The 26,416-nt window shown below is 49.0% G+C and overlaps 1 pseudogene; it reads left to right on the top strand.

The window, feature by feature from the left end:
- The first annotated feature begins 1,868 nt into the window (after positions 1 to 1,868).
- On the top strand, positions 1,869 to 22,512 carry LOC131403099 (butyrophilin-like protein 9; annotated as a pseudogene).
- Positions 22,513 to 26,416: the final 3,904 nt, after the last annotated feature.

Below are 26,416 nucleotides of genomic sequence, written 5' to 3'. Positions count from 1 at the left end.
AGGCAGCTTAATATAGCAATGTTGGGATAAGATTACCAGCTTATATATGAAGTGGTTAATGTCCCACCTTTTGGGACACCATACCTTTGTGACTATTTTCTCCATTAGACAGAAATTATTCGCAACTCTGTTGGACAAAATCTACAAGTTAAATATGCAAGTGCACTAAGTCTGGGACCTTCAAGTAATAGTAAACAATAGTCAAACCAAGTGCCCTAATAAATAATTAATCCTTATTGTGCCAGTGCCCCCATATGACATTGGAAGGAAATGTTGGCCACTTTTTGGCCTTATTTAGAAATTGTAAATAATTTTCCTTAAAATGGGTTCCCCCGAACAGAACAAACAGGTGCTGTTTGTTCGCCAGAGGAGCCAGGAGAGGTTGTGGACGACACTGTGCAGCCCGCCCATGCTGGGGAAGGAAGCACAAGTTTGATGCCCATGGGCGTGGAGCACCATCTTTAAGAAACAGCCTTATCACTTTTTCTTCCATTACAATCTTTTCGTAACTCAATCTCTGTCAAACTCTAAGTTTGGGCTGGCTCTCTGAAAAAGCATAATGAAGATACATCCACCAGAGCCCATCCACTGCCTCTCCAAATGGATGGCACTCATGTGAGCACTGTTCTCACAGGGCCTGCATTGAACTGGTGGCTCCTTCACAAGCAACTCTCATTCTATACGGCTCTGCATGCTAGGAGAGGATGCTGGCTAATTCTTTACTGCACAGGAATTCCTCTGAGGTGGGAGTATCTAATGCTGATGCCTTTGGGTAGCACTTTACAAGTTAACCCAGAAATGCCTGTTGACCTTGGAGACTTCAGGCTGGTTGGGCAGTGGAAGAGTATGTGCAGCCCCTGCAACCCCTGACATCCCCCGGGAACCAGCTAAAGATGAGTGCCTGCAGCTCAGAGAGCAATGTGCTTCTTCCTCTCTCTCAGTGTGTGTGTGCTTCACCGCCCGTGTGACAAAAGCACAATGGTGGCACAGGAATTTTCAGTATGAGTTCCTTGGAGAAAAACGAAGGAAAGTATGTAATGAGGAAGGTTCGGGAACAATGCTTTGGGCTCGGGGGGAGGTTGATGTGAAATCATCCAATCCATTCTTTCTGCCCCTGTTACGAGAGGTTCGGGGATTCAATCGGAGACGTAAAAGACACTTTCCACGCCAAACAAATGGACTGAAGGTATATTTTATTATATAGAGGATAGCAAAGGCAATAGTCTGCAAACAGATCCGAATAGGTCAAATATTAAGAGGGAAAAAACATCAGCTCGACTGGAAAGGGAAAACATCCATATCAGCGGAAGAGAAATGACACAAATCAACCGAAAAGAGAAACACCAGGTTGACTGAAAAGAGAACACATCAGATCAGTTACTTCACATCAAGTCAATTACTTCACATCAAATCAATTACTCACAATATTCACACCCCACTGCCGGGAGAGTCCTGTCAATCAACGCGGCTGGGCAAGGATCACACGTCCTGGGCAAGACGTCCCTTCCATAGGTGGAACTCTCACTAGGTCTCAGTTTCCAGCAGTTTTTATACCATCAATAATTTTTTGAGTAAGCAATTACAGAGTTCGCAGAGCAAGCATTTAGTGTTTCCATGCACAAATGGTTATCAGTGGCGTGCGTGCATTGAGCCCCCTGGCTAATGTCTCAGCCCAGTAATTGTGTACGTGCATTGTTCTCTTTGGTTATCATCCTAGCCCGGCACAGATGGCCAGTCCATCCCGTGCTACGACGCTCCAAGAGCCTTGAAATGTTACAATTTGCAACTCTCTCCATGGGAGAAAGGCCAGTTCCCCGGGAAAAGGCCAGTCCCCACCACACAGAAAGCAGCTTTATATTTGTTTGTGTGCTGGTGGCTGTAGGTCAATGGAGCGGCCAAACATGGCTGTACTCATGTCAAGACAGCCCCTGAGCAGTGTAGACCAAAAACCATCTGCCTTAATGACTGTCTCTTCCTTTGTGAGTCAACCCATGCGACTCACCTATGCCAGGTGGAATCTGCTGGTGCCTGAGAATATGCCAAGGGCCGAGGAGACTTGATCCCTGAACTCCAGGGGTCCAAACTGTAGGTGAAAAGAAAATACAGTCACATAAAGACATTTGCAAATGTGTCTTATGAGATATTTTCACAAGTCCAAACTATAGGTAGCAACTTGAAGAGTGACAAGGAAGAGGTTGTGCACAGAGTTCACCCATGAAGACATTGGAAGAAGAAGTGTTGTGAGGACCTTGGCGAAAGAGAACATGGATTGGCAGAGAGAAGAAGTGAGCAGGACACCACATGCAAAAGCATGGGCGTGGATGTGAAGGCTGCACGTGCTGGGCTGGTGAAGATTAGGGGCCAAGAATAAAAAGAGAGAAGGCTGGAAAGCTACGATGGTCACTGAGTGGGGAGATAGAGGTGACACAAATTCCTGCATGGACTCTGAGGATGAGGGAAACATTTTATTTTCAAACTCAGGAGGGGAGATGACTCCCCTCCCTCTCAAGCCTGCCTCTGTGCTCACAAGTTTATCTTAAGCCACCCTTACTGCTGTCTTTTGCCATCCTTCCTTGGCAGAAGAGAAGGATTAATCCACCTATCTGTGAGTTGGATATGACTTCCATTCCATCTCGTCTGGTGTCCCAGCTGTGTGTGAGAATGGCCTTTGTGTTGAGGAAGGGACTCTCCCGCTCCTCTGCCCGGGAATTCCCTCAGACCGTGTCATGGTGAGGGCTGGTGTCCACCAAGCAGAATTGTCCTAACGGACCTGATGGAGAGGCTGAAGCGTAGTGGGTTCTCCACTGTCCAAGGACAGGTGAGGGTCCTTCCTGTCTCACTTATAACCCACCAGGAGTCCAGCGCTTACTCTTTTTTTGAGTACAGGACTTTGTACCTTTCCTGAGGCCTTGGACTGGAGGTGCCCATATACAGCTGGTGAGACGGCCATGGGGTCCTGTTCCTGCTGGGTGAGCACCCTGGTGTGCAGGCAGTGCTAGGTGGGGTCTCCCTCCCACATCCCAGCAGGGCTGTGCCTGGGATCACAGAAGTGGACTCTGCCTGCTGCCTTTGCATTCCTGCTGTGACAGTCTCACCTCTCCCCAGGCAGTGTGGAGGACCTCAGGTAAAGGGCAATGAAAAGCAAGGATTAACGTTTCCAAATAGCCCCTTGGTACAGCCGCCATTTTCCTTCTCTAGCCTGAATCACTTCAGATCCTTTGAACTCCCAGATGGCTCTCAGCTGCCCAGGATGTCGCTCCACTTCCTTGTGTGGTGTGAAAGGTCCTTTGGAATTGGGTTCTATCTATTTTTGTCTAGCCTTCCCTTCCACTGGTGCGTTTCATAAACTCTCTCAGCAAGCCTGTAGACTTTTCATCTCCACACAGCACCCCCCCCCAGAATGTCTGTCCCCCTCCCCTCACCCTCCTGTTTCCTTGATCCTGTTCAGTGTCCATTTTAAGTTCAATCTGTCCCTGAGCACTCCTGTGTCTCCCCAGCCCCAAGGACCTGCACCCACCATTTGAGCTCACCACTTAGCCCCCTTTACTGTGTAGGACATCTTTATGCATGCATAAGCCCAGGATATATGCACCAGCCTGCCTGAACATGGAGGGTCACCTTCAAGTCAGTGCCCCATAGCTCACTGTTCTCACCTCCACCTGCTCACCCAGAGCCTGAGCACCTGCCAGGCCCCACCCCAAACATCAGGCATTTCTGAGAGTCTCTGGGGGTGTCTTGCATGTGCTTTAGCTACCCTGTGCCACAGCTCTGATCTGTCCCCTAGGGAGGGTGTCAGTGTGGGGTGCAGCCAGGTGGCTGGCACCTTGGTCCACTGTACTTCTCTCCCACTAATATCAAAGTTGCACCGAGGCCTATGTCAAAATGGGGTGGGTTAGGGTAGTGGTTGCTTCTTCTTTTTTGAGTTCCACTCCATTAGAGTAATCCCAATACAGTGCCCCACTGTATTTCCAAGTTGTGTGTGAACAGCTCTTGTGGGTTTTACTTATGGCAACGCTCCCAGGCTGTCTTCCTTCCTGCTCTTGCCCTGCAGGGGAGGGTATGGCAAGTTAAGAGCTGGGCATCAGCCCTTTCCCAACCCTTAGTTAGCGGATATTCCAGTCCAGTCTCTGTGTCTTTCCCTGTGATGGTTAAGAGAGAAGGGCTAGTCAGGGATGGCCATCCTGCCTCCCTGGATCCCAGAGATCCTGGGCAGCCAGCTGGAGCATTTTCTTCCTGCTCTGAGCCTCTGCAGTTTGCAGTTTCTACAAAGCCCCCAGATACCTTTGCTCTCCTTCTAAAACTTTGGCAGGACACTTTCCATGGAAATTCAATTCATGATTTGCCTCACAGAGACAGGATGTGACAGGGACTTCCTCACTTTGTTCTCTCCATCTCGATTTCTATAGCAAAGGACAGAGCAAGCAGTGCGTGTCTTAAGGTGGAAGGTGGGCAGATAATTCTGTCACAGACGATCTGGCCCCTCTGTGACAGAGCTGACTCGACTGTCAGCCTGTGTCTAGGGGATCTTAGCATCTGAGACCAAGACCCTTACAACAGTTGTCTCCTTTGCAGGGGAGTTGAGATCACCAGGACTCATCTGCCATTTCAGACCCTTTGCTGCTACCTGTCAGGTATGTGGCTCATTCTCACTGCCTATCTAAATGTCCACCTTGCAGAAATGGAAAGCAGAAAATGACAGTAGGAGGTTTTGGAGAGAGCACAGGATGGGTTGGCACCCTCTTGTCAGCTGAGCCTGGCTGCAGGACAGGGTGTTTCAAGTGTGGCCAAGGGGAGATGCCCATTCAGGCAGTTCCACTGAGGAGGCAGGATTCAGACACATCCCATTTCCACCTCAAGCCATTTCAAGCCTCACTGAGGGTTCCTTCTTTTTTTTTTTTTTTTTTTTGAGGAAGATCAGCCCTGAGCTAACATCTGATGCCATTCCTCCTCCTTTTGTCGAGGAATATCGGCCCTGAGCTAACATTCGTGCCCATCTTCCTCCACTTTATATGGGGCGCCACCGCAACATGGCTTGACAGGCCCTGCTTCAGTGTGCACGCCCGGGATCCGAATCTGCGAACCCTAGGCCACCGCAGCAGAGCGCACGCACTTAACCGCTAGGCCACCGGGCCGGCCCTGAAGGTTCCTTCTTGGAGTGGTTCATCTTTCTTAGAGGAGACTAGGGGTGGAAATCCTCTTGTGGGCCTATTGAAATCAAACAAAAACAAGCCAGTGGGCATTAACTGACAGTTTTACGGGGGCAAAGCATCGCAGCTGGCGCTGGATGGGGAGAAGGTGCAAGAGTGCAGAAGCCCTACCCGTGGGAGCTTACAGCTTCGGACGTGGGGAATGGGAGGAGGGCAATGCACACCACTGTTATGCAGCCCAACCTCACCAAGTAGCAAAAGCAAAAAAATAATAATCTTTAAAGAGACACCCAGGGGCCAGCCCCGTGGCGTAGCAGTTAAGCACACGTGCTCCACTGCTAGCGGCCCGGGTTTGGATTCCCGGCGCGCCGAGGCACTGCTTGTCAGGCCATGCTGTGGCGGTGTCCCATATAAAGTAGAGGAAGATGGGCACAGATGTTAGCCCAGGGCCAGTCTTCCTCAGCAAAAAAAGAGGAGGATTGGCAGATGTTAGCTCAGGGCTGATCTTCCTCATAAAACATTAAATAAATAAATAAAGAGACGTCCAGGAGCCGAAGGGCTGGAAATCAAGAGAACGTCAAGCGTTGTTTAGGAATTGCAGCTGCAGGAGGAGAAAACCGAATGGGGTTGGAGTGGGGCCAGGGAGAAAATGAGGAGGAAGAGGAGAAATGGGCTTCCCCTGGATCTCTTCAGCATTAGTGTGCACAACCCTTGTTCCTCCCTCTGTGTCTTCAGGAGGAAACAATCTAGAGGCCCCTAGAAAGCAGGGAGAACGTACCCCACCAGCAAAGCTTAGCTCCAGTCTGAGACCCCCTTTCTGGCTGTCCCTCTCCTCACTGGGCCCTCCTTCTTCCCCAAATATCCAGCATGTCCAGTCTCTCACCTTTCCCCACCAGAAATAGACTCTGAAATCCATTTACAGTGTTTCCACTCACAAGGGTACTTGTTTGATAAGGATTAGAGCCTTTAAACCTCAGAGTGAGGTTGGAAGAGGGGTAACTTCAGGCAGCATGTGGGAAGGAGGGCAAGAAGGGCATTCAGCCCCTCTGAAGTCACTTCAGGAAATTGCCAGACTGTCTCCTTCTGATTAAAGGCTTTCAAGGCCGTGTCCTTGTGTGTTGGGAGAAAGGCACCATGGGGCATTTGTCTCCTATCCAAGAAGATGCTGTTGACAGGTCTGAGAGAGATTCCAGTTTTAAGTTGTATTATCAGCGGTGGGGTTTTTAGATTTTTATTCATTTGATGGTTGGTTGGTTGGTTGGTCTTGTGGCTGACACCTGTGGACTCAAGCCACTTCTTCAGAGCATGTGAGATGCCATCAGGGTGAGTGTTGCGTCAGGGTCTGTGGCCAGGAAGTCCCTAACAGGGTCATGGTTTGGGGGCTCGAGGACTGAGAATGCACCCAGCCCTGACACACGGTACAGCTGCTGAGGACTCTGTGTCCAGCGAAGCGCTGAACTTGAGAGGAACCCCCACTCCACACACCTAGCTGTGTGTTCAGGGCAAGTTACTTAGCCTCCCTGGCCTCAGTTTCCTTGTCTGTAATTTGGATCTATTAGTAATAATAATATTAATACTTCTGGTATAGGTAAGCACCTGGTAGATAGTAAGCGCTCAGTTCATGTTAGTTTTTATTGCTGTGGGCATGTGCACACGTATGTGTGTGCCTGTGTTTACAACCTCCTCGCCCTGCACCTTAGTGATGGAAATCACACAAGTGTATCACAACAGAGCACTGTAGTCCCGTTAGTAATTCCACGGTCTGGAACACACTGACTGCCCCCCAGGAGGGGGCACCATCCCCCGGCCCAGGGAAGTTGGAGCATGTGCTCCTCCTGTGAGGCACCCCCAACCCCAGCCATGAGGCCTAACGCCCCCTCGCTGCCTTGTGGGAGGACCTGAGTACCACCTAACACAAGTCTTGACTGATTTCCTGAGAATCTAGCCGATCCAAATGGATCCATGTGAGCCCTGTTTGTTTTGGAAGGCGTTAGCTGGTGCTGATATAGCCCTGATGGCTGTGCCCTCCTGGGCTCCATGTGAGAGTCCAGAAAAAAGACTGGGACGCAAAAGAGAAGGGGACAGGGAGACGGAGAGAAAATGCAAAGCCGCGTGCACCCCTGCTCTGGAGTCCTTTGTTGCCGGTTTCCAGGCCTGTCACAGACACATTCCTACCATCAACCAAAAGAGCAAGAGGCTGGACTGTTGGGCCAGAGCCTGGACTCCGACCCAAGGCTTCTGTTATGCTGGCTATTGGGTAAACAGTGGTTCCAATAGCTTCCAGCCATCAAAATGGCCAAGTCTCCCCAGAGGAGACTCCTGCCTCCTCCCCTAAAGGGGCTCTTCCTGAAAAACGAATGGAGCCACCCAACTTGTCCCTTTGCCTACAAGAGGGCAGGGCCCCCAGACACTGGCCACTTGCCTCGCAGGCCCTTGCCCCTCCCTCCAGCTGTATTTCCACCAGCCCAGGGCCTTCCAGCTCACAGTCACTCAGGGACCCCACCCCCGCCGCTTAACTAACTCTCACACCTCCTCTGACCACTCTTCTCCTGCATGACCCAGCAGCTTTTAAAGTCCTTTGTCCACTCCCTGCTGGTAGTATTGCTGATGGCATCTTGGGGGCTCTGCAGCCACAGGACCTCAGGAACATGCACCATGTGGCAGGTCTGCAGGAGAAGGAAAATCAAGCAAAGGGCTGGGGGGCAGAAGGAGGGAGAGGGGAGACTGAGGTACTGGAGAGTAGAATGGGGGGGGTCTCCGATGGAGTGAAAGGAGAGGGGTGCAGTCTCTGAAAGAAGACAGAGAGCAGATGTCTGGAAGGTGGAGGACGAGGGAGGAGGTGCTGGCTTTTATTATAAAGAGCACCCAGCCAGCCCGAGGGAGGCTTAACAGCCTTCTGAGTGGGCAGTGTTTTCTTCCACTGTTCCAGCAAAGAAACTCAGGTTTAGCCAGTTAAAAAATCTGCCTAATGTGGCACATCTAAACAGAGGAGAAATGTGGAGAGGATTCCGTACCTCCCACAATGTGTCAGCTACCCACACGCCCTGCCTGTCAGCCTGCTGGGCATGACCACAGGGCCCAGGGGGCATCAGGGGTGCGAGTGGACGCCCCGCCTGTGCTGGGGCTGGGTCTCCTGGACCACAGATCGGGGGGCATGGCTAGAGGGACCACCCCATCCCTGTGGCCTCTAAGATGCTGTAGATGGAGTGGCAGTTACCAGCTGACCTTCTAGAGACTCCACCTGAGGTCCCAGGACTGGAGGAAGGTGTCCCAGATGTGGCTGGAGTTGACAGGCAGCTTCCAGGCACGCATACCACTTCCGAAAGATCAGAGCTCTGTGTTTGCTCTTCTGTTTTGTGGACCTGATGTTCCAGGCCAAAGGGAAATGGGAGCAAGGTGGGGCAGGGAGAATGAAAATGCATCTGAGAGTCCTTGTAAATTTCCCTTTGTTTGGGGAAAGCCACTGAATCTTAGCTGAGCCCACACACAATGTGTGGCTTTATTCTTGGCTCTAAAAAGTACAAAGCTCAGAGCCGCCTCCTTTGGGACCCTTTAGCCTTGTCCCTTCACAGCTGCGTGAGTCCTGCAAGGCCAGCGACGCCGGTAGCAGTGCTGCCTGGTAAAATCAGAAGGAGTTCCCACATCTGACTGTGGCTTAAAAGAAGCCAGTCACCGGGCCTGGTAAGAATTAAATAAAAAATAATTGAGGCATCAACAGACTTCAGGCCTGACGGGCTGAGTGCCAGCTCTCCAGTGTCACTCCACCGTCTCTTTGTCCTTCTCGAGGTGGCCCCACTGCTGAGGAGATGGTGGATTTCCCAGTCTCCCTGGACTCGTCCCAGCGAGCACCTCTGCCCAGCAGCCTCTTCTTCCTCACCAACCTCCTCCTTCTCCTCCAGCCTGGGGAGCTGAACTCAGGTAGGTGTCTGATCTGCAGCCCAGCCAGCCAGGACGAGAGCACATCTGCTTCTGCCCAGCCCTCCTGCCAGCTGCTCCCAGGCTAAGATCTTGTAGCCTTGTACCACACCACACCAGTGGCTAAAATACAAGATCTCCATTCCAGTTGTTAAAGAGCCACTGGCCCTGAGCACCATCCAGCCCCAGAGTATTCCTCTACCATTTCTCCAGCCACCTGGCACCCCTTACACACTGTCCACGACCCTACAGCTCACAGGCATGGCAGGGGTGTAGCAAGAGGGTACAAAGAAACTCTTGCTGGTCTGTGCTTGGGCTGAACCAGTTGGTAAATATTTTTAACTCCACTCCTGCATATAAGCCATAGCTTTCAAAGGGCAGGAAGGACGTCGGGACTACCATCTCTCATGAAAGAAGCAGCCAACACAGAGTATCAACTAATTATGCAAATGCAATTCCCTAATTCCCTGAGCTGGGAACCAGGGATACCAAGGTGACTGGGCACAGCCCAGCTCCTCAAGCAGCTTGTGGTCAAGAGAGGGAGACGGACGTGATATCAACAGCTGGCTGTCCAGCTGTGTGACCAGGGCTGCAAGAGAAACTTATCCAAGGATCTGGGAGCACAGCTAAGAGAGTAATTTGTTTTTTCCAGAAAGCCAAGAAGAGTCATGGAGAGGAGGCAGTGTTTGAGCAGAGCCTTCCAGGAAGCACATTTCCAGCAAGATGACAGATGGGGGGGAAACTGAGGCAGGGTGTGCCCAAGGAGAGGGCCGGGCATCAGGTGTGGGGGACAGACAGCTGGAGAGAAGCCGGAGAGGGAAGCTGGTAGGAAGGGTGATGGGCTATGCCCAGTGGGCAGCAAGGGGTCCCAAATGGCGTGAACACAGAAATGCACCTCCACGATCTGTGGGATCCATGAAGGGAGAACTTGGGGATGGGGTTTTAGCTGAACTTCAAAGGAAGGAAATGAAGTGCACAGAAGCCAGAGAAAAGAGCGAGGGCATGCCGGGTGGCAGGGAACAGCACGTGCAAAGGAGCTGCTGCAGGAATGGCAACACTTATGGAAACTGCAGAAAACAGACTAGCTTGGGGGAGTAGAGGGGCCACATGGAGACACCATCGAAGACGACGACCAAATGAAAGATCCTCATAAACAGAACTCCCCAAGGCAGGATTTAGCCTTTAGATAGGAAAACCCATGAGGCAGGGAGCCCACAGATTATTTCTGATACCCTTTGTTATCACAGAAGCTGTACTTATGCATTATACAAAAATTAGGAAATCAGACAAAGGAAAAATAAGAAAACATCTATTCCCATCATGCAGAAGTTACCACCATCAACAATTTGGTATATCTCCTTTCAGATCTTTTTCTCTGCACATTTATGCAAATATGTATTTTTTTAATCAAATAAGAGAATAGTAACATTTTTTTGACATTTGGTTTTTTTGGGTCAAAGATTCCATTTCATCGAATGCCCTGGCCACTTTTATATAATTGTCCCCAAAGTAGCATTTGCAGCTGGTTGGGTCAAACCAATAACCAGTCCAATACCACACATTGTATCTGTTTGTAAAGTGCCTTGTGTATTTCTTAATCTGGCACATTCACATTTTCCATGACAATTACTTGTTCAAGAAACCGAACCAGTCGTCCTGTAGTGTGTCTCATCTTCCTCATTTGAAGGGTTTGCTGTCAATTCCTGAGCTGCAAAGGGGCGTGATAAAAACATGTTTGAGGAGGGCTGATTTTGTCCGTTGTTCTGGCTTCTCGTCCTAGAGGCGCTCGACGAGGAGGTCAAGGTGGTAGGCCCCGAGGAATCCATCCTGGCGCTTGTCGGGGAGGAGGTGGAGTTCTCGTGCCACCTGTCGCCGTACCTGGACGCCCAGCACATGGAGATCCGCTGGTTCCGGAGCGGCCCCTCCGACGTGGTGCACCTGTACCAGGACAGGCAGGAGCTCCACGGTCGGCAGATGGCGCAGTTCCAGAACAGGACCCAACTCGTCACGGACGAGATCGCCAATGGCAGCGTGATCCTGCAGCTCCGCGGCGTCGTCCCCACAGACCAGGGCCCATATGGGTGCCGGTTCTTCTCCAGCGACTTCTCTGGGGTAGCGGTCTGGGAGCGGAGGTAGCAGGTGCGTGACCCGTGCAAGCCCCAGCAGGGAAGAGGGAGGAGGGGTCCATTTGGATAGAACTGCTTTGCTCAGGAGTAGAGAGTCACAGTGAAAAGGAAAAATATCTCTAATTAAAAAAAAAAAAAAAGATTAAAAAGAAAGATTCATTAGAAAACGAACAAAAGAATTGTTCATAAAAAAGATACACAAATGGCCCTTAAACACATGAAAAGATGATCACTTTTACTCATAATGAAGGAAAGGCAAATCAAAGGTGAGATGCAGTTATTTTACTTATCAGATTGGCAAAAATTCAACAGCTGGACCACACATTTTGGTGGAGCTGTTGGGAAGCAGGCCCTGTGCTCTGAAGACATGGACAGAGTTCAAAGTTCAGACGCTCTGGTGCCGGGGAGTTTGGCAATAGCTAACAGGACTGTCTGTGCATCCACCCTCTGGACAGCAGTCCCACCTCTAGGAGTTTCCGCTGAACATACACCTCCCACACCTCCAATGTGAAAGAGGAGGATGTATAAGTTTCACTTTGTAGCCTTATTTGTAATTATTAAACAGTGGAAATGACTGAAATGTCCAGGCACAGGCGCTGAGTATGGTCCATCACACAACGGAGTGAGTCATGCTGTGCAGCTGGAAAAATGAGGAGGGGCTCCATGAACCAGTGTGGAGTGATTTCTAAGATGTTAAGACAAAAAAGCAAATTGCAAAAGAGGTTCTCTAGCATGTACACTTTTGTGTAAGGATGATGGAGAAACATTGCACAAAAGAAACACAGGAAGGATAAACTAAAAACGAACGAAACTGCTGCCTTAAGAAGGGGGGTGCATTGGGATGAAAAGATGGAAAACGGTCTGGGGCTGTCTTGATATACATTTTTTACAGTGGTGATGTTTAAACCATATTAATGTTTTGCAAATTCAAAATAGAAGGCTAACTCCACAAGGATGGGGAGATAAAGGAATGCATATGACACAAGCCCTTGAGCTCTGGTGGGATCCAAGAGACAGAAAACAAGCTATTGAAATTTGGGGTGAGGCTATTCTTCATTCTAAGGGACTGTCCCATGCATAATATGACTAAATGCCAGTAGTCCTTCCCTGCCAAATGGCCCCCCTCATATTTCCAAATGCCCCTCAAGGGTAGTACTGTCCCCATATCCCACACAGCACAACTGATTTAGACTGTTATTATAGTCCACGGGTGGGGGCTGTGAGCCCACATGTGTGTTAAGAGCAGTCACAGTTTGTGATGCCTTACGGTGACTGCAAATGCTGAGTAGTGGCATGAACTTCACATACAAGTTCTGGGAAGGAGCCTGATCTTTCCCACTCCTCCTGCCTTTCCCAGGGCTGGGCTCAGACCCTCATATCTCCCTTGAGGGCTTCAAGGAGGGAGGCATTCAGCTGAGGTGCAGCTCCAGTGGCTGGTACCCCAAGCCCAAGGCTCAATGGAGAGACCATCAGGGACAGTGCCTGCCTCCAGAGACGGAAGCCATCATCCAGGACGCCCAGGGCATGTTCAGTCTGGAAACATATGTGGTCGTCCGAGAGGGGCCCACAGCAACGTGTCCTGCTCCATCCAGAACCCCCTCCTGATCCAGAAGAAAGAGTTCGTGGTCCAGATAGCAGGTCAGTGGATGCTGGCTCACCCTATCCTCGCAGTTGTGTCCTCCATGTCCATTGTCCCAAAGGCCATCTTTAAGGACACAGTGGTACTAGGTCCTGGCCGTGTTGGGGGTGGGCTGACCTTGACACCTAAAAAGTCAGCAATTTGGATATCAGGAACCTACTAAGAGTGCAATTGATAACCCAAAGAGTTAATGGGCGAGGCCGCAGAAAGCCAACATTTATGTACCAAAGGCCGTGCCATAAGACCCTGAAATAACTCTCCTCGTGAGGGGTCATCATGAGAGCCCGTGTGTTCCTAATGTCATCCCTCAAACAATATTTATTGAGTACCCAAAACCACAGTGTACGCAGAACCCTTGCCCTCAAGCTGACCTATTCCAGTGGCGGAAACAAGCAAAAGAGTGGATTACGTCATAGCTTAGAGGGTGTTTGGTGTATAGAGAACAACGGAGCAGGGAGCGCTGGAAGGCGTGGTGGGGTGTGTATGTGGATTGACGGGTCAGGAAAGAAATTGCTTGGGCAGTAAGTTCAAGGTGAGGCCATTATCTAGGATCAAAGTGTTATTATGAGACACGCACTGAAGGGTCTAATGTTCATGGCTCCAATTATTTTAAATCTTGAGGATAAACCTAACCTATGAGCCATTTTTCACATTGGTCCAAATCAATAGTTACATTATCATAAGAAAGAAACCTCACCCTTATAAGCGATAACTTGACCTCAGGGAAGAGGACTTGACAACACCATGTGTTACACATAGTTCATCTGAAATTCACCTAGTAATTGGGGTGGCCATCTGTGTTAGCTAATTGTTTTTATCCAAAGGAAAAATAAAACACCTTACATCTCTATGACAAGCACAGTAGTTACAACTTGGAACCTGGCTAGGAAGTAAAACTTATGGCATGGAGCTAGGGACACTTTCTCCTGGGATGTTTACATTCCAAAGAAATGGCTCTGAGCTCCTTAAAAAAAAAAAGAAAAAAATTCTAGCTTGTGGTGGCCAGAGGCTAATTCAGCTTTCAAAAGGATTTACGTACAATCTCAAAGGGGTAGAGAAAGGATTTACAAGTTTTTTAAAGGAAATACTCTAAGAAAAGGGAAAGGGGGAGTATCTTTCCCTTTTTGCACCAGAGAAAATCCGTTTTTTTCCTTCTTAGATTTGTGTTTATCCTTTAGAAAGGGTGTGAGTCACACAGATATCTGCAAGGAGGTCATTCAGGTAGAGGGAATAGCAAGTGCAAAGGTCCTGGGATGGGAATGTGGGTGGCTATTGGAGGAGCAGGGAGGAGGCAGGAGAGGCTGGACAGAGGGACAATGTTGAGATTTCAGGTCAGGGTGGCATCTGACCCTGAGCCCTAGCTCTTAACTCTTAGATCAGTGCTTTGCAAAGCATTTGTGGTGAAAGACCAATCCATTGTGGCCCAATACTTCTGTACAAGACAATAAAAATGCATTGCTAGAAAAATAAAATTAAAAACAAAAGAATATGTTGTGCTAAGTGAAATAAGACACAAAAGGACAAATACTGTATAATTCCACTTATATGTGGCACCTAGAACAGTCAATTCATAGAGACAGAAAGAAGAGAAGTTACCAGGGGCTGGGGGAGGAAGGAATGGGGAGTTACAGTCTAATGGGGACAGAGTTTCAGTTTCGGAAAATGAAAAAAGTTCTGATGGTGATGGATGCATAATGTGAATGTACTTAATGCCACTGAACTGTAAGCTTAAAAATGGTTAAGATGGTAGTTTTTATGTTATGTATATTTTACCACAATAAAAAAGGAAAATATATTTTTTAAAAAGACCACTGAGATAAAAGCACCAATTTTTTATAATTGTCTTCAATAGACACAAAATTATTATCTTAAAATGCCACAAGAATTTATAAAGGGTTACTCTCCATTTTTGCACCTATCTCTTTACTGTGTAGCCACTGTGGATCTGCCCTGAGCCACATCCTCCCTCTGGGCAGATCCTCCCCAGGGAGCCTGGAGAGGACAGAGGGGCTTTGCTATCAGTTCTTCCAAAGGTGTGAAGAAAAGTAGAAGCCAAGTATTTGCAAGGAGCAGGCGGATGACTTGTGGATTCCATGGTGAGGGTAGAGAGCAATAATTCACTGGGCTCCAGATATCAACAACACGCCTCGGATTCTCCTGATCTTCAGGTGCAGGGCGAGAGTAGAAGAAGCGGAGGAGGCCAGGGCGCTGGTCACAGGGGCGTCAAGCCGGGGGAGTGGGCGGCCGCTCAGCCCCTGTCCTTGCACGTCCTGCAGTTGGCAGCACTTCCCCCTTTCCGACGAGCAGCTTCAAGTTCGCTGCTCTTCCTCGGGATCCACCCCTGGAGAGCAGGTCCCAGTCCCACTTTACAGATGGCTTCGGTGGGGCCAAGGGGGTTGAATGCGCCAACAGGTCCCTCGGAAGGTTTTCCGGCACGCAGGGGCCGGAACAGTGTCGTCACTTAGTGTCTTCGTGGCGCCTAAATCGGGGCAACTCCCTGTGGGGTGTTTTCCAGACGTATTTTTACCCGGAACCTCCCCCTGGAAGAGAGCTTTCCTTGGGACTCTGGCGGCGCTGCCGCTCCTCCCGGCTCTGCCCAGGGCGCTGGCGCTGCACCTCTCTCGCCAGCAGCGGAGGGCCCGAGCTACCAGGCGGCCCTGCCGGGAGGGGCGGTGGGGGCGCCGTCCCCCCGCGGGCGGGGCTGAGGCGGGAGGGGACAGGCGGGAGCGCGCACTCACGTCCTCTCCCCTTTCTTCCTCCTGGCAGAAAAGCTGAAGGAGCAGGCGGAGAAGGACAAAGGTAACCAAGGGAGGGGCGCGCTCTTCGCTCCCGGCCCTGACAGCAGAAGGGAGGGCGGTGGGTCCAGAAGGCCGGTCCTGCAGACCCTCGGGCAGGGCAGATAGGGGGCGGCCGAGGGGTGCTCTTCCGCTTCCTCAGCCTCGGGGCCCGCCCCTCCCTCGCGTCCACCCCAGCCTGCTCCCCAGAACGCCGGGGCCCGAGGCTGTGCACTTTGGGGAAACGAGGCTTCGGTGTTCATCGTCGAGATTTCCCTCTTTTCTTCCTTTCTTCTCCAGGGAAACTCACAGCGGAACTGGGTAAGCTCTGGGTGCCGCGCACACGGTGCTGGCCTGCGGGCTAGTGGGGTAACCCTCCTTGCGCACAGTGGAAGAAAGAGTTCAATGAGTTTAGGCTCCCTTTGAAGAGCGATGGATGGCAACGACCCATCCGTCTGTGCCTCCCACCTCTCCACTCCCAGCCTGGAGCGCAGCTGCCAAGGAGGTCTGGCCTGAGACCCTGTGGACAGACCCTGCCAGCCCCTCCCCTGCAAACTATACGCTTCAGTTACAATTACACGTCTACTCCCTCCTGTTCATCGTCCTGGAATGTCCTTCTCTCTTGAATACAAGTGCCACTGGCAAGGAACGCCTTTAATTTGCACCAAAGTGGAGTGAATTATCAGATTCATTTTTCTACCTACAGGGACTTAGCACCTTGAAACCATGGTGCGTGTGTGTGTGTGTGTGTGTGTGTGTGTGTGTGTGTATACAGAGGAGGGGAGAGTGAATCCAAAGGAAGGGGAATGGAGAAGGCCGCTATGGGTAGGGGGAAGACCTAAAGAACCACCTTGCCGGCTCCAGTAAAACTCCAGACAAAATTGTGAGGTTGGAGAAGTTTGTCTTGCAGCCTACCCAGTCCTGAAGGGGAAAAAGGAAACCCAAAAAAACCAACTATAATAAGTCATTAACACTGTAGTTGGAATTAGTGTATGGTGTTGCCTTTCCCAGGAGCATTTAGTTTTAAAAGAGGACCTGGGGGGCCGGCCGGTGGTGTAGTGGTTAAGCTTGGCCTGCTTTGCTTTGGTGGCCTAGGTTGGCAGGGTTCGAGGGTTCAGTTCCCGGTGTGGACCTACACCACTGGTCAGCCATGCTGTGGCAGCAACCCACATACAAAAAAGAGGAAGACTGGCACAGATGTTAGCTCAGGGCCAATCTTCCTCAGAAAAAAAAAAAAAAAAAGAGGACCCAGCATGAAAAAATCAAAGGAATGCGTTTCTAATGGCAAAATATCAGTCTTGGTATCTGGCCAGGGGAAATAATTGTGTGTGATGTCCTCCCAGTCCTTTAAATAATGTACCGAGGAAGCCGCGCTGAGGCTCCTGCAGGACCTCCTCCCCAGGAAAGCATGTGATTTCAGGGCAAAAGAGCAGTAGCCCCTTCAGCCATGAGCCCTGGGAAGAGGCTCCTGAGCACCAAGCGTGGTTCCCTTCTGGGCCTGTGCAGATCTCTGCTTTAGAGCAAGGAGTAGGATGAGGCGTAAGAATCCTGCAGATGGGCTTCTTTTCTTAGGGTGATGCAGAGACAAGGATGGGGTTGGGGTGAGTAGTGGTTCCCAGTGGCCTTACTGCCTTGGGAAGGTGTCTCCATTCATCCCCAGGCTGATGTTTTCCCTGCGTTTTGCTTACAGGGAAGCTTCAGACAGAACTTGGTAAGCGACCGTTCTTAGAACTATTTCTTCTTTAGCATCTGGGAATCCATGTGTGTTCTTCTCATCTCCCAACTAGGTATGATGCCCAGGCTGGAAACCTGCTGGCTGTATGGGTGGCAGGAGAAAGGGGAGAGGGGCAGGGGTGGGTGCAAAATGCATCATGTGAGCAGGGAAGCTGCAGGGACCTGGTGTTCTAATTCCATTTTCCCTTGGCTGCTTCAGACTGGAGAAGAGCTGAAGGCCAGGCCGGTGAGTGAAGCTCATGTCCCTCCCACTGTCCACTTTACATCTCAGCATCCCGGTCATTGCTCTGATTAACCAAACATGCTTCATTCTGGTTTATTCCACAGCCACATGGCATATATTAATCTATGTCACTTGGTAGAGGTTATATCTGAGTTTTACTTCTGCATTTACTTTGATATTGTCCTGAGGTGTAAGCATACTGTAAATCGTTGGTGCCAATCCTGGTTGCACATCAGAGTCATCTAGATTCCTGGTGCCCACTCTCAAAGACTCTGACTCATGGGTCTGGAGTGGGCATGTTACCCTGTATGTAACTATTTCTCCCTGTACCTTCCTCCTTTCCCCCCATACAGCATACAGTCTAATGTGTATCTTTATTTTGTATATACAGTCATGCACCACATAATGACGTTTCGGTCAACGATGGACCGCGTATAGGATGGTCGTCCCTTAAGATTAGTACCAGACAGCTTAGGTGTGTAGTAGGCTGTACCATCTAGGTTTGTGTACACGCTATGATGTTCACACAATGATGAAATCGTCTAATGACACATTTCTCAGAACGTATCCCCATGGTTAAGTGACGCATGACTGTATTCAAAACGTGAATTGCTGTTTTGTGCACATACATTTTAGTTTCTGTAAATAACATTTATAGTCTCATGCTGTTCCTTGCTTTTCTCACTCATCACTGTGTTTTACCTTCCTCCACATGTACATCTGATCTGTTTCTCCTTCCTGCTGCAGAGCACCCATTTTAGCCAGCCACTCTCCTGGAGACTCAAGCCTGCCTCTCACTCCACACCACCACAAACAACGCTGAATGAGTAGCCTCAACTGTGTAGTCTTCCGGCTGTGTGTGGAGATTTCTCTGGGATGTATGCCCAGGAGGGGAGTTGGTGGCCCATAGGGGATGTGTCACAAGTGGGGTAGAGGGACCCTCTGAAGGCAGCACCATTATCCTGCCATTGGCAGTGCCTTGAGGCTCCACATGCCCACATGCCACATGAGCCTGCTTTCTAAGTTAGCCAGTCAGTGAGGATGAGTGATTTCTCGTGCTTTTAGTCTGCACTCCTGTGAACACTAAGAAGTCTGGACCTCTCTTTATATGCTAGTTTTGGGGCTTCGTCTTCTGAAAATTGCCAGTTTGTGGCCTTTGCCCTTTTTTCCTATGGGATGCTGTCTCTTTCTTATTGATTCACATGAGTTCTTTTATATATATATATATATATATATATATATATATATAGGATATTAATCCCTCATTGATATTAAACATTGTGAATTCCTTCTTCTATTCTGTCATCTGCTATTTGCTTTGTCCGTGTTGCCCCTTATTGAAAAGAAATCATTAATTTCGATAAAATCTAATTCATCAAATTTGTACCCTGTGTTTTTGATGTTTTGTTGAAGAGGAGCTTCCTCACTCTTAGGTCACAAAGATATTCTCTTACACTTTCTTTTATTCACTTTATGTGTGTTATGTGTAGGTCTTTAATCCATCTGAAATTCACCATTTTATTTGGTGTTAGGTGAGACTCCAGTGATTTTTCTCCATATGGTGAGTCAGTTTTCCCAAAGTCAGCTGCTCTGCCGTCTGTGATCCCCCCACTGATGTGGGGTCACCTTCAGTGCATACTCGGTTCCCATGTCGAGAAGAGTCTGTCCATTGGCCACCTAGCGCTGCACTGTTTGTACTGCTGTGGCTTTTATAGTACCTGCAAGTACAAGTTCTCCTCCATTTCCGCTTTCTTTTTAAGGTTAATGGACCTCCTTAAAATAGAACTTTTAGGATAAATTTATGAAGTTCCAAAAAAAAATCTAAATGTAGTTTTACATGGAATTGCTTTGAATTTGTAGATAAAGTTAGGGAGAATCAGCATCTTTATAGAATTGAGTTATTCTATGCAAGGGCTATATGTTTTTAAAGTCTACTGGTTATTCTGATGCAAAAGCAGGGTCGGAGGGCCTTGCTGTAAATTTATGGAGCTCTGAAAACATCTTCTATTGCTTTTGCTACATGTTGCTTAACAACAGGGATACATTCTGAGAAATGCCTCATTAGGTGATTTTGTCATTGTGTGAACATCGTAGAGTATATTTACACAAACCTAGATGGTATAGCCTACTACACACCTAAGCCATATGGTGCTAATCTTTTGGGACCACCGTCATATATGCGGTTTCTCATTGACCAAAACGTTGTGTGGTGCATGACTATATTTTACAACTTGGTGATCTCTCTATTGTAACACAGAACAAGATAAATTTTTTTATTTATTTATTTTTCCCCCAAAGCCCCAGTAGATAGTTGTATGTCATAGCTGCACATCCTTCTAGTTGCTGTATGTGGGACGCGGCCTCAGCATGACCGGAGAAGCGGTGCATCGGTGCGCGCCCGGGATCCGAACCCCGGCCGCCAGCAGCGGAGCGCGCGCACTTAACCGCTAAGCCCCGGGCCCGGCCCCAACACAGAACAAGATAAAATGAAACAGAAATCCACTTAGAATGGCTCACGTTAGGAAGGAGGCAAGACAAGATATCTAAAGGACATCTTAAGACTGGAGCCATGCTCAGCTGAGTCTCCTGGGGACTGAACTGGTCAGAGCTGAGGCTTCATTTCTGTCCTTCAGGGCATCCCAGCCGCATGTATTGGTTCTCTTTGCCCACATGCTGTGTTCTCCTGCTTTGCCCAGCACAACTTCAGCCTGTGTGCAGCCTTGGTATAACCCAGCACTGAAATGCGCCCCCTACCCAATCCCAAATACCCGGGAAAATTCCATGGTGGGCCCAGACCCACCTGGATCCAAACCAACTGTCATGGTGAGAATGGGGTTATTCAGTTTGCAGGCACCCCTCATGCATCTTGAGCCTCCTCGAGGTTCCAGAGTTCCTGACTCAGATCTCTGACCTGCTTTTACTTCTCTGTTTGGTTTCAGAGTGGAGAGCAGCCCAACAATCTGCAGGTAACTGAAGCCAAGGAACTGTGACTTAGACAGAAGGGAGGTGGAAAGATCTGAGATTAGAGGGCCTGTCCAGAGCCAAGTATGGGGCCTGCACACACAGACACACAACATGACACATATTTCTGCGTGTGCACACATTTACACGTACACGCATTGCACGCGTGCATGTGATTGCACTCACAGGCTCCCACAGGCACGCATATTGCTTTCTGGGTTTTAGTACACTAGGTTTGTTTCCATCTGGTCGGAAGGCTGCTACCAGGGCCTGTTTGCAGGAAAGAATACAGAGTTTGTGAGGAACCTCTCATCTGACTGAAGGATCCCTGGGGTTCCCATCCATCAGATGGGTGTGTTTTGGGGGATGGGGTGTTGGACTACCTGGCACTGGACTAGATAACCTCAGCAGTCTCTTTCAGTTTTAAAATCCTAATATTGCCATAAAACCGAGGCCCAGAGCTCCCGTGGTGATCTCCAGGTCACACAGGGTGGTGGCACCAGCCAGGACTAGAACCAGCCCTGAGCTCCTCCTTGACCAGAACTTGGGGAAGTGAGCCCGCCTCTATCCCCACGAATCTACCTTGTTTGCTATCTCTGCTCTCCATGGCACCTAGTATGGAATTGAAGAACCTTCCTGTCTGGGCAGGAAATAGGATTCCTCTTAACACTTTCAAATGCTGGGGAGTGACTTGCAGGCCAGTTCAGCCCCAGGGGGTGTTTGGGGTAGGGGTGCATGTGAGGATTCCACGGATTGCTCTACCAGGAGAATCAGAGGTTTGCTTGTCAGGGGAGGGGACAGGTGGGGCCCAGAACCGTCCCCTGTGGGCACTAACCCCAGGCCTCCGCGCAGTGGACGTGACCCTGGATCCGGCCTCGGCGCATCCCAGCCTGGAGGTCTCTGAGGATGGCAAGAGCGTGTCCTCCCGTGCGGCGGCCCCCGGCCTGGCCGCTGAGCCGGGCGGTCTGCAGCGGTTCTCGGAGCAGACGTGCGCGCTAAGCCGTGAGCGCTTCTCTGCCTGCCGCCGCTACTGGGAGGTGCACGTGGGCCGGCGCGGCCGCTGCTTCCTGGGCGCGTGTCTGGCCGCGGGGCCGCGCGCGGGGCCGGCGCGCCTGCATCCGGCCAGCGGCTACTGGTGATGGGGCTGTGGAACCGCTGCGAGTACTTTGTCCTGGACCCGCACCGCGTGGCGCTCACCCTGCGCGTGCCGCCCGGCGCGTGGGTGTCTTCCTGGACTGCGAGGCGGGGCGGCTCTCCTTCTTCAGTGTGTCCGACAGCTCCCACATCTCACCTTCACAGACAGCTTCTCGGGCTCGCTCTGCGCGTATTTCAGGCCCAGAGGCCACGATGGCGGTGAACACGCGGATCCCCTCACCATCTGCCCGTTGCCGGTTAGAGGGATACGCGTCCCCGAAGAGGACGACAGTGGCACGTGGTTACAGCCCTATGAGCCCTCAGACCCCGCCCTGGGGCTGTGGTGAAGCGCTCTCGCGGCCGCAGGGCTGGGTCCTGGGCAGCTTCCTGGACGCCCGGCCAGCGCTTGGCTCTCCCGCTTTGTCTAGAGTGACCTAGTGCACCACCCGAGTGTCCCGCCAAAATGACAGCAAAAGCTAAAGACTTCAGCGCAGCAGGGGCCAGAGGCGCCTGTGCGCATGTCGACGTGTGTGTGTGTGTGTGTGTGTGTGTGTGTGTGTGTGACCTTCTTTAAGAAAAAGAGGCGGTTCCAAGGCTTGTTTGTGTGTATGGTAGGAATGAACAATAGAGTAAAAATAGATTGATGTTGCCAGGAGCCGGGGTGTTCCTGTGGAAGATGGAGAAGGAAACTGGAATGGGGGGAAAAGGGAGAAACCTGATTGGATTGGATTAGAGGTATCAGTTAATTTGTATATTTTTTGTATATATTTTCTAGCTCTACAAACATCTAGAAGCAATGTCACTTCTTAAGCAGTGAGTTCATCTAGGGCTCAGATCCTAGTCTAAATGTCAGTCCCCACTAAAATGGACTTGGAGAAAGCTGATCCTGGGGCTGGGGCAGAGAAAGCACGGTGTGCATCTGGAGCGTCTGGTGCCAGAAAGCACAGATGTGCTCATAACTGATGGGGTCTAGCAAGAGGACAGAGAGGCTGGGCTGAAGAGGCTCCAACTCATCAATTGTGGGGCAATCTGAACATTAAAGTAAAGAATGACAAGAATTGCTCAACAAGCCAATAAGAAAATTCACCAAGTGTGCTGAGAGTCAAGTTTCTCTGTCAGAGAAAGGAAATTACAAAAAATACAGACAGGGGAAAGGAGAGAATGAAAGAATAACTCTGTGACCTTGTGGTTTTTACTTTGTATAGATAGATGGAACACACACATGATAGATAGCTAGATGATTGATAGATAGGTAGATAGATGGTGCATGATAGATAAATAGATAGATAGGGAGTTGGATATGTGTGCATTCAGATGATTCCTAGCTCTAGCTGCTTTGAGAGCTTAGAAACAATACCCCTGTACCAATGAGCACTCCTAGCACCCAGAACTTGGTTTTTAGTATTATTTTCCACTGAAAGGAACCAAGGCTCCTTACAGAAATGAAGGACTCCAGGGCTGGGTCAGAGAAAAGATGGGTGTGATATTCTCATTTATAATAAGAAATATATATTTAATCTTCAACCTAAGTTCTGGAACAGAGCTCCCAAAACCCTTGGAATTTCCTATGTGATAAGGGTGTCTTTTCATATTCATAACAAGCCCCTTTCAACCACACCCGAGTTTAAATTATGCCATAACTTCTGAAAAGTCCCTAAGGATGGGGCTGGTTGCCAGGGGAAGCAACTATGTGATTAGAGGGTTGTAATTTAGCCCCACTCCCCTCCCCTGGAGGGGTGAGGGGCTGGAGATGGAGTTCAATCTCTGATGGCCAATGATTTAATCAATCATGCCTATGTAATAAGGCCTCCGTAAAACCCAAAAGGAGTGGGTTAGAGGAGCTTCCAGGTTGGTGACCACTTGGAGATGCAGGGAGAGTGGCATTTGGAGAGAGTAGGGAAGCTCTGCACCCCATCCCACATGCCTAGCCCTATGCATCTCTTCCATCTGGCTGTTCCTGAGTTATATCCTTTTATAATAAACCAGTACTCTAGTAAGTAAACTGTTTCTATGAGTTCTGTGAGATGCTCTAGCAAATTAATTGAACCCAAGGAGTGGATTGTGGAAACCTCTGATTTATCGTGCATTGGTCAAAAGCACAGGTAACAACCTGGACTTGCAGTTGGTGTGTGAAGTGGGGGCAATCTTGTAGGACTGAGCCCTTCACCTGTCAGATCTGACACTATCTCTAGGTAGATGGTGTCAGAATTGAGTTAATAGCTTGGTGGTGTTGAAAAAAACATACCGGAATGAGTCTCCAACATCCTCTACCAGAAAGTAAGGAAATGTTCAAGGAATGATGGGGAGATGCCAATTGTACAGAAAAGTCAGCTTTAAAGGACTCCCACTGGCCAAATTTGAACACCAAATAATTAATGGTGGTTACAGATTAAGGAAAATAGGAATCCAAGAGTATCTATATCTACACTGATATACATAAATAAATGAATGAATAAATGAAGGAGAAGAGAAAGCTCTACCCTACAATAGAGGTCTGAAATATTTCCCCACAAAATACTAATTACTTACTTATTAATTTAGAAGTACAAAACACTTATCAATCAACTTTATAGTGGAGAAGTCTGGCAGACACCATATTAACCAAGTGATGAAAGTTAACATTACCAGATATGACATAAATTTACACTATGTGCCTCCTGATACAATGCGGTGAAAAAAACACAGCAGCATCACTTTTGAGGTATTCCTGCCCCCAACATTCATAAATCATGAGGAAACATCAGACAAACTGACTGATACTCTTCAAAAATGTCAAGGTCATAGAAAATAAAGGCAAGGTTAAGGAATTATTTCAGATTGAAGGAGACGAAAGAGTAAACACAACAGGTGATGGTAAACACAACAGGTGACCCTGGGTGGGACCCTAGACCTATAGAAGACATTATTTGGAGAAAAAGAGACATTTTAAAAAATGGCTGTGGATCAGATAGTAATATTGGACAAATGTTAACTTCCTGATTTTGATGTAGGAGAATGCCCTTGTTTTAAGAAAATACACTCTTCAGGAGTAATGGGCTGGCCCGGTGGTGCAATGGTTAAGTGCGCACGCTCCGCTTCGGTGGCCCGAGGTTTGCAGGTTAGGATCCTGGGCGCGCACTGGCGCACTGCTTGTCAAGCCATGCTGTGTTGGCGTCCCATATAAGTGGAGGAGGATGGGCACAGATGTTAGCCCGAGGCAATCTTCCTCAGCAAAAACAGGAGGATTGGCAACAGATGTTATCTCAGGACTGATCTTCCTCACACACACACAAAAAAAGTATTAAGGAGTAATGGGACCTGATGTTTGTAACTTATTCTCAAATGGTTCATTCCAAAATATAGTAATGTATAAAGAGAATGATAAAGGAATGCAGTGGTGTCTGGAAAATGTTTAATAACTGGCTGTCTGGGGAAAAAAGTCTGTAGCATTTGCTGATTTCCGTGGTGTAAGTAGTCCCACCGTGGCTGACCTCTGGCTGCCAGTGTGACATTGCTAGTGGAGTTGGAAGGAGATGCACATGGTTGGCTCTCGGAAGACACCAGCTCCCGCACAGGACTCGTTTTATACAATTCCAAACAGGGCATTGGGCCATCTATTGTGATTTGTTTCTCTAACAAATCAAATAAATGCATTTTTGAACTTAGGAAAGTATGCTTGGCCACCTGTTATGATAGAATTATAGCCTTATTAACATATTGTGTATGATATTCAGAAAAATGAAGTTTCATTTTCTGTAATGATTTGCATTAGTTTGCAAACATTTTGGGATCCTACTCACAAATGTTTTTGTGATAACATTAAAGATATGTTCCTTGACTGTATGCGACAATTATCTATTCCTTTGAGATCATTTTTGTGCATTAAATAAGAAAAGCAGGGGCTGGCCCCGGGGCTTAGCAGTTAAGTGCACGTGCTCCGCTACTGGCGGCCCGGGTTCGGATCCCGAGCGCACACTGACTCACCGCTTGTCCGGCCATGCTGAGGTGGCGTCCCACATACAACAACTAGCAGGATGTACAACTACGACATACAACTATCTACTGGGGCTTTGCGGTGGGAGGAAGGAGGAGGATTGGCAATAGATGTTAGCTCAGAACGGGTCTTCCTCAGCAAAAAGAGGAGGATTGGCATGGATGTTAGCTCAGGGCTGATCTTCCTCACAAAAAAAAAAAACAGAAGAAAGAAAGGAAAAGAAGAAGAGAAAAGCAAACATATAGCTGATACAAAAGGCAACATTAAATCATTTTTAAATGACCAGTAGCTCCATCAGCACATTTTAAATGATGGGAAGCCTGGCCTTAAATTGGAAGGGATCTTAGACATTCAGCTACATGTTTTGTGAGCCACAAAGACTGTGCTGGAGGCCATTCAGGTGGCCAGAACATTCAGAGTAGACACCCATCTCCTTCCAGCCCATGTCCCATGACCCTGTTGCAAGTTTCTAAAAACAGGGCATGATATATTTAGTCCTCCCTACTGTTCACATTTTCCATGCCGTTATCCCTCAAGACTGGGAACCGGTGAACCCAGCACTTATGGGTGGATCCCAGTCCAGTGAACAAACACACCTGTGACGAGTCTGCTTGTGAGGCTTCTCCTGCTTGAGGCAGCCTGGGGACACTTACTCACAAAGGCTGAGAGAGGACCTCAACCTCCACTGCAGGTGCAAGTCAAGTCATCATTGGCCACACAGGAATCTTACATGAGAAGACAAACATTCCCATGAATTAGGCACTCCCACACATTTTTGCCAGGCTTCTAA

The sequence above is a fragment of the Diceros bicornis genome, unplaced genomic scaffold (genome assembly GCF_020826845.1).
Source record: "Diceros bicornis minor isolate mBicDic1 unplaced genomic scaffold, mDicBic1.mat.cur scaffold_55_ctg1, whole genome shotgun sequence".
Taxonomy (NCBI): domain Eukaryota; kingdom Metazoa; phylum Chordata; class Mammalia; order Perissodactyla; family Rhinocerotidae; genus Diceros; species Diceros bicornis.
This window is presented reverse-complemented; position numbering and strand designations above follow the sequence as displayed.